A 13162-nucleotide genomic window follows, 5' to 3' on the forward strand; every position below is an offset into this window, starting at 1 on the left:
GACTGACAGTGTAAATAGCTTTTTTTAAACATCGTTATTAAATTATCACATGGCAGCAACTAAACTTTATTATTTCATGAAGTCACTTGGAACACAAGTATAACTGGACAATACTTGGTATATGAAAAGATGACTGCGGTGGTGGTGCTGCAGTAGCGTTGTCGCCTCACAGTTAGACATTGCCCGTTCAATTCTCAGTTAGAGCGTCTTCTGTGTGGCAACATGCGTGAATGGGCATTCCTTCGTTGAAGGTTGTGCGTTAGGCTTGGCAAGCCAGCACGTAAAACTCTACTGCCAATCATTAGCGGACCGGAGTTCCATTGTGGCGACCCCTAACCGGGAAAAGCCGAAAGACACAAACAAACAAACTTGGTATATGAAAAATAAACAGGAAATATACAGTAGTATACACAGTGGTAGAGAGTGCATATTTAATATTTCACCAATGGTAGAGGACGTTTTTGTTCATGGGATCATAGTCCACATAATCAAATTAGAGCCCCACAGCATGAAAATATATTTACCTACAACTCTATCTGTCCTGATATATTATGTTATCCATTGGCATTACTAAAAAAAAACAACAAAAAGTCACTATTGTATAAACAGAACAATTATTACACATCCCATAAGCTTTGTTATGGCTGAGTCTCACGAAAGGGACATGTTTCACTCTCAAGTGTCCATAAATATCTTGCTTCATATTTTTGTTCTGGGACATTTATAGACATCACTCTGCAAGTAATTTATTTAACTAAATAAATTGCGCCTGATTTTTTTCTTACACTTATATTTACTTGTTGTCTATGTGTTAGCACTTAGTAAGTGCTTTATTCACTTTCAAAGCCAGTAAAACACTTTGTGTTTTTTTTTTCTTTTGTAACTGAAAGTACACTGAGCAGTGTACCTGGTGGGCTAGATTTATAAAATGTCTTCTATACACATGCTTGCCAGGTCATATAAAGTGTGGTTGAAGAAGACATCATAATTTATGAACACAGCTAGTTATACAGTCACAATTTCATACCTCAGTATCCCAACAGTACAGTTTACCTGAGTATATCACATCTTGGAGGCAAGTCAGAATCCAGGTGACAAAGTATTAAGTATTTGTTACAGGAGGGTCAGAATACTGAAAAGTAGTTAGAGGTACAACAGGCCTTTCCCCATAGTGTCAAACAGAGCCAATGAAGTAGGATTGTACCCTTGGGGGCACAGTAGAATCCACTACAACATAACCATGATATACAGCTGACCCCAACAGTAATTGGTTCATTTCCTCATGACTCATGGCCACACTACCACTGTTTTATGCTACAGTAGTACATTAGCCCTTATTACCTCATGCCACTGTTTAACAGGCTGTGACAGGATGTGACTTATGAATTTTACTCTTGCCTTTGCTGTATAATAAAGTAAGACTCCAGGGATTAAAACTAAAATGCATGTCCTAGAATTGCAGCCCCTTTGTAGTTATTAAACATCTTGTAGTTAAAATAAAAGAAAAAGCAGTGGCCTTCAGAGAGAGGTGTGAAAGGTAAAACATGAACGTTAACTGCATGATTGCAGGAATACTACAGAGAATAGAGGTCTTAGATAATAAGGAGACAATCAGGAAATGTATGCAAATACAGACCACACTTAAACAAGACAGACTGTAATCAGATTTGGACTAGAAAAAAATATTAGAACACAAGTTCCTTTAAAATGAAATGGAGAGGGCACAAAAGAATAACAACAAAGGCTGAAGGAACAGGATAAGAAAAGTGAGCAAAGATACCTCAGGCTGTGATAAGAGCAGACGTGAGATGTGATTGCAAGTTAAAGCTATAGAAGTGCCAGGAGTCAAAATAATGAAAGTGCTAACTGTATGTTTTACTTGTTAAGGGGCATATATACATATATATATATATATATATATATATATATATATATATATATATATATATTCAAAGATTGTATCAGATCTTTTCTTGGACTTATCAAAAGCATTTGAGGCTATCTATCACTCTATCCTCTTCTTCCAGCTCTCCAGTATTGGCCACTTACCTGGTTCAAGAACTACCTCTCTAATAGAGAGCATGCGGTTAAATGGCAGAATTCCACTTCTCTTTACATCTGCAACCCTACAGGTGGACCTCAAGGCTCAATTTTAGGCTCTCTTCTGTTTAACATTTTTATTAACAATCTCCATATAGCTTTCCAACAGGGCTCGCTAGTTCAATACGCAGATGACTCCATTATAGTCTGCTCTGCTCACAACCCAAACATACTAAAGCAAACTACCCAAGCTGCATTTTCCACTATAGAAACCTGGCTTCACAAAAATCATTTATCTCTAAACCCTAAAAAAAGCAAACGTATGATTTTTACTCCCAAAAGAAATTCACCCATCAATAAAGTTGACTTTGAAATATTCTCGCTTAACTTCACCAAAATTGAATTAGTAGCCCACACTAAACTATGAGGAGTAATTATTGATGAAAACCTCAAATTTGATCTTCATATTCAAAACAACATAAGCAAGACCCACAAAAAACTGGGGTTACTCTACAGACATAAGAGGTTCCTCTCCCTCGCCTCTAAACAAGCATTAGCGTGATTCGACCTTCTCCTTTTGCTAACTTATGGTGGTCCTTTACTAACTAACCTGCAGTCTTCTCTGAAGGCAAAATTAGAAACATGCTATAATAAGATTGCTAAATTTACCATAAATCATCGCCATTCTACTCATCGATGTATTGCCCTAAAACAACTGCAATGGCTTCAACTCCCACACTATCTACTCCTCCTCCAGCTTACAACCACTCACAAACTAATATATAAGCCCCATGACTGTCCTGCACTCAGATCCCTAGTCTCTCTTTACATTCCAGCTCAGCCTCTATGCTCTGAACACCAATATCTTCTCCAAATATATAACAAACTTCCTGCAGGCCAACTTTTATACTCCCGGTCAATTTCCAAAATATGGAATAACCTTCCCGCATCCATCCGCTTACAATCTAGCCCTTCTAACTTCAAAAGTGCATTGCACAATCATTTCCTCTCTATATGGATATGTAACTGTTCTATTCCAACCTCAGCCATTACTTAAACTTAACTTGCTAATTAAACACTATATCTTTCTATATCTAGCTTTTCCTAATAATTCCTTTTGTCTTTATACTCCTAAAAAACTATTACCTAACTTCCCCTTTAGATCTTTACTTACCTCCTACTCTATTTCCCCTCCTCTCTTCCCCCTTGCGCATTCCACTTTCCTTCTATTTGCTAATCTTTCTTCTCTTCTATCTTCTATTCTCCTTTAACTTTTACTCTTCTCCTCATACCCTTTCTCTTTCCTTAACCCTACGACATTATAAACCTATCTCCTACTGACTTACCCTCACATCCATCTAATGCTTGATCAAATTTACTGCCTCAAAGTATATACTTTTTTCTTACTTCTACATACAACTGCTTATTTCAGAATCCATTGAAATATGCTCTGTACTATTTTCATGTTATTATCATGTCTTTGTATTATAATTGTATTATCATTATATTTAACTTTGCTGCTTATACATAGTTTTACTTAGTCATTCTCTTTCTATATAATTTTTATAAACTTTTTAACTTAATGTATTATTTTATTTTTCACATTGGAGCTCCCCCCCAGCCTCCACCGAAAATGGGCTTGTTCAGTATATATATATATATATATATATATATATATATATATATATATATATATATCTTCTTCTTCTGGCTTTTCCCAGTTAGGGGTCGCCACAGCGGATCACCTGTCTGCTCATGATTGGCAGTGGAGTTTTACGGTGTCGAGTTGCCAGCCCGGCACTCAACCTTCCACAAAAGGCACACACACATGCACGCACTCACACCTAGGGCCAATTTTGAGTGCCCAATTCACCTTCAGCATGTCTTTGGGATGTGGGAGGAAACCAGAGCACCCGGAGGAAAGGATCGAACCGGAGAACCTCTTGCTGTGAGGCGGCAACGCTAACTGCTGCACCACCGTGGCCGCTATATATATATATATATATATATATATATATATATATATATATATATATATATATATATTGTAGATAGAGCCATAGCTGACTCATGTAGTGACAACTAAGATGAGAGGCACAAACAAAAAATCTGTCATGCCAGATGCTGCATTTCTAGCTCTGCAACTCTGCATTTTGCCCCTCAACTTACTTGATTCGAGAGCATAAAAAAAGTCCTACATCGGGACTAAATGACTAAAAAACCCTCTGCATTTGTAGTAAGCAGCTTACAACAATTTACATCACACACCAGCAGTACTGGCATTCATTTCTGTACAGCCATTCATGGAAATGAATGCTGGTACTGCACTACCCATTGTTTGGCACCCAAATAACTTTATGCCCTGAGTGGTTGCCTCTCCACCCCGCCCTACCTCTGCTTCCGATTGTAGATGAGTATATTATCATTAACTGACCAGCAAAACTGCTGAATCACAAAATGTCAGACTGTTTATCTGACTGCACAAACAGTACACTTCATCTAAATGAAAAAACATTGTTTTGTGCAGGGGGTAAGCCCCCAAACCTCCTATACCTCTTGCTACTTGTATAATGCAATTGTTTGATGTACTGGTCAAGGTGTTTACCTCACACACATGAAGTGCAGGGTTTGATTCTCAGTTTTAAGGGAAATATATATATATTTCTGGATCACTCATTAATTATAAAAAGGGAGGCAAGGCTATAGATCACAGTCCATAACTGTAAATATGCTGAAAAATAAGGGAGGAGCTAGACCAGCATCCCGGAAGGGCTTAAGAGATCATTTTTTCATACTGCATTATCGTTTTAGTCTGTGTTTCATAGTCTTCTATTTCATTTCCACTTTACATATCACTGACATTTTATGGCAGATGTTGAATATATTTGTCTAATAGGATACTTCCTTATATTAGCATGATACTCATTACTTTCAGTGAATTTTACAATGCTTACCAAATGCAAACTTGACTATGAATGCAATATCATTATTAATTAATTTATTTACAGTGCATCTCAAAAGTCAGAATCCTATTGATCCACCACTAGGGAAAACTACCCCAGCAATGTTGAGTTTTCCATAAGCAACTAAAACCAGGAGAAGACATATTGTAAATCAATTTGTTATTCTTCTCAACTAAAACTAGGCAAAGTCATGTAGTGACTCAATTTGTTATCCTTCTCAACTATAGCGAGCATCATCTGCTCTCTCAGAGCCTTATTCTCATCTCTCTGCTTTTACTCTGATAGTAAATCTATCACAGGAATCCTAAACTTAGGAATATCTTCTAAAATTTAATATTATATTGTAGAGAATGAATGTATCCTATCTGTTAGTTAATATGTATGTCAAAGTCTCTTCTATGGAAATTGTATGTCAAAAGTCTGTCCTTAATGCTATGTTTTGTAAAAAATTTTTCTCTTGGAGCTTTTCTCCCCAGGCCTCCACTAAAAATGGACTTGTAATCCAGTTGGACTCTCCCGTTCAACAAATGTAAAATAAATAAAATAAATAAATTCATTTTTGTATGAGTATTTTATGGCTTGAAAAAGAAGAATTTTTGTTCAAAAGCTTGTCACTATTTCATTTTTGCTTTTAATAACGTATTTATGTCTTCATAGTCACCAAGTTCATTTTTATGTTGTAAATGCCTTTTTTATTATTTAGTGATATGTTTGTTCATGATTTTACTCTGAAGCAAGGATCTTATTGGTCCAGTCATTTAGGTTTAAAATGGTTACTTTTGGATTGTTTATTTGAGTATTTTATGACTTTGGGAAAAAAGCACTTACTCAAACCTTGTCATTACCTGTGTTTCTTTAAATGATGAAGCATTTAATGTTCTGTGATTGTTCAGGTTCATTTTTGTGTTATAAATAACTTTTATGATGTGTATTGTCAGCACTAAGAACAGTGTGGGATAATTGTAGCCCACCGCTGAGTCTTTGTTGCCCACACTATTCTTAGTGCTGGCATCACAACTTGCCCGTTTGGCATAATTACTAATTAAAAGAATCATCCTCATGTCAATATGTCTGAGTTGGTACAGTTATATCAAGGCCATATCAAGGGAATTTGGTTTCCTTTCTACTTTTGGCATCTTTATCTGTTTTTCAAATTTAGCTTCTCACAAGGTGCGTTTCAATTCCTTTCTGTCCTTTCTTACTTTTAGGTTGAGTGGATCCGGTTTATCCTTTCTTTCATATGAATCCTGACTGTACACCAGCAAATGAATTCTGTAGTCTCTGGATCACACTGACTTGTAATGGTATTTTCAATGACATTTTATATGACAAGTATTATTATGCTCCGAGGATAATACTTGGCATATAAACTGTCATTATAAATGGAGTAAGAGAACATTAAGGAGAAAGTAAAGAGCATCGTGAAATGCACCATATGGAGATGATTCCAATGCTGTAATAAACTGTCATAGATCTAGAAAAAGAGGTAGGTTAGCAAGCTGTAAGTGAAAAGATGAGGGGATATGGTAACAGTAAAATGAGAGGAGTGCTATGTGGCAAAAACCCTATGTGAGGATCAAGACTAAAGCTTCAGAGGTCATTTAATAGGGCCAAAGAAACTTTAGAAAAATGGATGAATGGAACATTGAAGAACAGGTAAAAAAAAGGACAAGGGTTAACATTAAGGTGCTGGAAATTTACAGGAGGCCTACAGATAAGACAGACATAACTGACTGAATGAAAGACCACAGGAGTAGTAAAGAAGGACTTTACAGGACTTTCATGAGAGCGGGCAGGGACAGAGAGAACAGTCTGTACTCAAAAACTAAAATGAAGTGACATAACTGTAGAAAAGCAACAGTGCATCCCTTGTACTGGAGTGACACCACAAGAGAGTTATGCTGCTATGTAATTGTTACACACGTGATAAGCATGAACACAGGAGATGAAACAGAGGACAGTAAGATACAAAACACCACTGTGTAAGTAGCATGAGGAAAAACTGACGCCCATAAGGGTGGGGGACAGGTGGAGAATGGAAAAGGAAAGATACTGAGTCAGAAACAGTCATGACTTTCGTAAGAAAATAATTTTAAATGGAGGCTGCTTTGGAGCTTGGAGTATACTGCCTGACCGAATTGTCAAATGAACATTAAGAGATGGGTTCAAAGGTGTCTGTGAGACATGGAGGGGGCATGTGAAGGGAGGCACTACATGAAGGAATTCAAAGACCTCAAGCCTGATTCAGTCAGTAGTCCCATGTGTTTATATGTAAGTGTTGTCAAAATTCTAACACAAGCCCGATAATAATTTTCCTATGAAAGTGACTGCAGGTCAGAATACACGTATTAAAGCCTGCCATAGGATATGCAGGTGTTCACAACCATTGACTAATAAGGTCCTTAAAAATTCTTGTTAAAACACCACGATTGGTTTCTCTATTTCCATCTTAATCTTTGCTTACTTTGAAGAATCTGATGCCTGCTTACCTGCCTGTCTGTCTACCTGGTCCAGCTGGTTATTTCAAATAAATGTATTTTTCTGAAAAATGACTTCTCTAGCATGATACTTTAATAAAACACTTTTATAAGCCACCCCCCCCCATCTGAAGTCTTAAAGAGCTTTTATTCTTATCAGTTTTACACATTCTTAACTGCAAGACTGCAGAACTTCATGTTTCTTATACCTTTCCACATTATACTTCACGGAGCTGAGTGTGCTGAAGATATTAATCCTTGTCCATGATAGCAAAAGTCTTAGAACTGAAAATCAGCAGGTAGCTAGTGTATTAATTCCTACTTCAATCATTTACTTGCACGCTTCTTTTTTGTAGGAATACTAAATACTTCCTGTTAGTATTCTTTGCTTGCCTATGTCTAAAATGAGAGTTCTCTTTCTACTACTGTGGGGATTATTTTGAGATTCCAAAGAGGGAAATGTGCATCCCTACTCTAGACCACTAGTCAGAATAGATAACTATAAAGAAGTTCAGTATTGCACTGATCTGTTTACTGTAAAGAAAACTGAAAAACATAAATATTGTCTCAGGATATAGATAGGAAGCTGAGCAGTGTCTTTCTTTGAAGAGTTTTTTTGGTTGAAATCCTACACAAACTGCATAGGATAAAACCTCAGTAATAACACTGATGAATATTCATGTGCAGATATTGTACTCTTGAGATATAATTAAAAAAGTATCTAAAGTTGGTTTAATGCAGTGAATCAAATAATCAGAAGGAATGTTAGAATAAAAATGTGTTACAGCTTAAAACAATTTATCAAACATAAAACAACAAAAATGACAGCTTTTTGTTATTCATTACAAAACGTTAATATGTCAATGTCTTCTTAGTTCTCTGTTTCCCAAAACACATCTTCTTATACACCACAACATGAAACTGTTTCCTTGTGTATATGAAATCGTAACAGCAGAACTTGAAAGAGTGCCATCCTTCAAAAGATAGGGTTGCTACCTTTTCAGATTCCCAAAGTGGGACATTTTTTGTAGAAATGTCAGATTTTGCAGGGCAAAACATATCCACGGCAACTACAAATGAAAGAACTTCACTTTTTTGCCAAAATAAAAACGTATTCTTGTAGCATTTGAGTTGCTTATTCTGTTTCTTATAACAGTTAGGTGTTTCAGATACAAAATAACTGTTTTATGCAACAATTAAAGAAAATACAGGAAATATTTTTGTCCTGAAATCTCAGAACATTTGCCATTTTTTCAATTTTTTTCAGGTCACAACTGTCCAAAGAGGGACTGTCCCTCGTAAAGTGGGACAGGTGGTAACCCTATCAAAAGATGACTAGTACATCATAGAACATGCTTTTGTATGGGATAAAACCTCCTTGTACCCTTCACAATTCCTCATTCTGAGTTCACTATAACTCGGGAAGAACAGCGCTTTAAATCAAAAACATTGAGGATTTGTTTTCTAGAATTCCACAGTCTCAGAGACAGCGTAATCTAACCATATTGACCTAATGCATGTGATTTTAACCTGCAGCAAGCAATCAAGCATGAGCAATAAACACCAAGCTTGAGGACAAAGACAAAAAAAATAAGTAAGGCAGGTTTAAGTATGCACAAGAATTATTTGGTTAACTGTTTAATGACTTGAGATAGCATTTTCCAAAGAGATATAAATAAGAAAGACTGTACTTGTAATTGTATAACTAGGTATTGAAAAAAACAAATTGTTTTTTTCCAAAAGTGGTGAAAATGTTCTTGGTAGCTGTCCACTTTTACATATTTACTAAATCCTACTAGTTATATATGTGCTGATGGCACAGTATATGCTGCTTGCTCTTAGTGACTCCTAGCCTCCTTAAAATTCAGCTGTTTATATTCAGAAGGACCTAGTTTTCTTTCCTTAGGGATAAAACATAAAAAAGAAAGAAAAACATGTAATTACCCTCAGATCTGTAATTATTTAGGGAATGCAGTGCGTGTGATCTGCTACCAAAGACTACCTAGGTGGTAGTAACTGGAATTCGGGAGATGACAGAGAGGATCCACGAGAGGGATTTGGAGGTAGCATTCTCAGCAGAATTACTGTACAAGCAGCTGGTACACACAGAGGGTAGATGATTATGGAGTGTAATAACTGCTTTCAGCAATAGACTTGGGTTAAGTACTTACAACTAGTAAGCAGAAGGGAGGGGGGGTTCCTGGCAGGGTGACCATCTATATCCATGGAGCAGGCTGCATTATGTTTACAATAGATTTGAAGAATATTTTAGGGATTATAATTATAAATCTGGAATACTGGAGACTGCAGTTTTGAAGGCCTAAGATGACCAAATGCAGCAAATTAAAAATTATGAAACTATCTTAGTCTAAGAAGAACAGGAAAGTTAGATCTCAATGAGAGTGCCTTTAAACTGAGGTGGGGGAGGTAATAGAACAGAAGAAGATGAAAAAGTGCATGACAGGTGTTCAAACAGTAGTTGGATAGCAGACGAATGAACAAGAGTGACATGGGCTGAGGCTGGATAGTCTTACTCTACAATGCAGGGACTCTGGTTAGAAAGATGATGGGCTGTAAGCAGTGATGCAGGAAGGTGGACACCACAGGCATTTCTGAAACATGAGTCAATAACAAGAGGGATGTGGGGCACTAATGTGCCTGAGTAAAGATTGCTCAGGAACAGCAGAGATGGAAAAGATGAGAGTGGAGTAGCAATCTACATAAAGGAGGGCATCAGATGTGAGTCAGACGGGTGGAAGAAAACCAAACTAGGAATGGGCCAAGGGTATAGTCAGGTTTAGAAGCCAGGCTGAATGTCCTGACATTTAAAGTATAAGAATGGGGGCGAGCTTATAGGTTCATAGGTTGGTACTAGGCTATCGGCCCTAGGGCCTGTACCAGCCTAGCCATAACAATTCCCTGGCTATTTCTTCCCACAGAATTTACTTGGTACTTGTTGACTTGATGGTGTTTCACCTACATGGCACAACAGTAAAGGAGAACAAGAGACAGAAGGAAAGAATAAAGGAATAGAGTAAAAAAATAGGTGTTCTGAATCTGTCTTGAATGAAATGGGAAATTCGAAGCTCCAGAACACAGGGCCACGAGTGGGTCAGCCAACTGGTACAGGATTATTTCAGAAATGCTACAGTTCTGAACTTGGCCCTAACTGATTTAGGGGGTCTTATACATATCTAGCTTAAGGTACACTTCACCAGCAGTGATCATGCCACTTTGTGGTTTAGAGAAAGGGGAAAAGGAAGACCAAAAAAGACAAAGAAACAGCATAGGATCCTAGCAGAATGGATTATGTTTTACAAGTGAAAGTGGTCATAGATGAGCTAGGGGTGCCAAAGCAACATGAATGAATAAACAAACAAGAAATAGAAGACTGGACTGAAACCACATAACAGGTTGACAGGAGTATTGGCAAGATTAAGGGCGGAAGCAAGTTTAAGGAACAGGGTAGCTGCATGTATGTATGAATGAGACAGTACAGAGGGTTGTGGTGAAAGAGACAAGGTCAGGAATTAGGAAAGTGACTAACAGAGTTTCTACCCTGTATCCATTTCTTTTCAGTGTGTTTGTCTCAAACATATCTGTGGAACAGGGAAGACAGCACAAAGATATGTGGAGTAGTGGAGGATGAAGGAAGAGTCTGGTGTAGGATTTAGTAAGGCTAAACAAATGGGCATACAAATGGCAACTTAGGATCATTGCAAACAAATGTATTGCACTAAGGCTACAGCAACCCTGGTGTGATATATCAGCTGAGAGGAGTGTCATTCATAGCAACAGAGCAAGAAAACAATCTGGAGGAATTGATCACACCTGGACTGGACCACCAGGATCACAGTAAGAGGACTGCTGCAGCAACAAGTAGAATGCTGGGGTATATCATTAGGGAGATAGATTCCAGAAGGAAAGGATGATGATTTCACACCTTGAATGATCTGAGCAGCTCTGGAGGCCATATTAGGAAAAGGACATCAAGCTGGTCAAAGTAATTCAGAGGGCAGACACCAGAAATATTCTTGAATATAGGTTTATAGTCTCATAGGCAAGTACTAGCCTATCTGCCCTTGTGGACCACTTTACCCTTAATTCATTTCTCTTTTTGTGCTTGAAATAACCTATCCCATATGGTTATAGATTGGCCTTACCCATCACATGGTCGATATTTATATATCACCACTAATGACAATAACTGGGATCATACTACAGATAATTTGAGGTGGGCCCATGGTATAGGGTAAAGCATTTAGGAGCTGCATCTGTCTATTAGTAGTACAGGGTTCAGTCCTGGGGTACATTTTCTATTTCCCATCCAAAGATCCAAGTTGTGCTTTAAAATGGACAGGGTTGAACTTTGTTTAATGTGGCTAGGGGGACTATTCCACAGCAGCGGTATCCTCTGCAAAATATACCTGTCCCTCCAAACTGTTCTGTTGATGTTGCAGAAGAGGTTTAGATCATTAAACCAAGTATTTCTGCTATGATATGATTTGCTGATGTGCAGTAAATCTATCAGTAATGGGTCAGAGAATGCCTTGCATGCCAGACAAAGGTCACCTCTTAGCAGTCTGTAGGATACCAAGTATAGTGACAGGGCTTTCAGTCGGTCCGCTTAGGACATGCTGTTTAGGCCTTGTAAGGTATCTTTGTGGATACTCCAGTCATTGCACGTGTCTGGGACATTATGTTCAATGACTCACCTAATGAGGGCTGAATAAAGGGGGACAATGACATTCCTAGATCACGATACAATCCCTTTGTATATAAGCTGTACAATATAGAAGGATTTTCCTACAACAATAGACATACATCAGTCAAAAGCTGGGTCACTGTCCACATAAGTTCCCAAATCCCAAACAACTGGGTTAACTCTTATGGGCATATTGTGAATGTGGTAGTTCCCTGGGGTAGATGAGTTCCCAAAAGATACAATAATGCATTTTTTGGAATTAAGTTTCAGACCATGATTTTGACACCAGTTATTTATTTGAGACAAACCTTCCTGCAGGATGGCTAAGTCATTTGGGAATTCAATGACTGCTCCTTGCTTGCAGAAATCTGCAAACTTAGTCAGTCAGTGCTCTTTGGTATTGGCTTTTATTTCTGAAAAGTAGAAGCCAAATAGGAGAGGCCCCAGCACAGAACCCCAGGAGACTCCACTGGTGACTTGTGTCTTTGTGGAAGTAACTTCCCCTATTTTGATTATCTGCATCCTGTCTGTGAGCCAGCTGGAAATTCAGCGGATGACATTTAGGGATTTGTTCCCAGTTTATTTAGCTTTTCTACTATGCCCGAGTAGGGAATTGTGTCAAAAGCTTTGGCCAGGTTGAGGTATGTGATTCATACATTGCTTTGGTGACCTTTTCAAAAAACATTCCACCAGGTTGAGTAAGCATGATGTGCCCTTGAGGAATCTAAACTGAGACAGGTGTAGTGGTTGGAGGTTCTCTATCTCCTGATTGATTAATTCATTTGATAAGTCCTTCCATGGCTTTGCATATGACACTGGTCAGATTTATAGGAATATAATTGCCTGGGTCTGTGGAAGGTCCTCGTTTGTGCAGGGGAATGACTGTAGCTGTTCTCCATTCACTTGGTACAAAACCTGTATGGAGGGTGAGATTCTACAGAGTTGTTAGGGGTGTGGGCAAATTATGCTTCGTGTTA

General features: G+C 37.8%; 1 protein-coding gene across 1 annotated transcript in view; it reads right to left on the reverse strand.

Annotated features, from left to right (window-relative positions):
* Positions 1-13162, reverse strand: part of CACNG4 (calcium voltage-gated channel auxiliary subunit gamma 4) — a 1134870-nt gene that overhangs the window by 1025184 nt on the left and 96524 nt on the right. The gene's annotated exons all lie outside the window — the stretch shown is intronic.

Source organism: Protopterus annectens, chromosome 10.part0 (assembly GCF_019279795.1).
Source record: "Protopterus annectens isolate FY-2018-M chromosome 10.part0, PAN1.0, whole genome shotgun sequence".
Taxonomy (NCBI): domain Eukaryota; kingdom Metazoa; phylum Chordata; order Ceratodontiformes; family Protopteridae; genus Protopterus; species Protopterus annectens.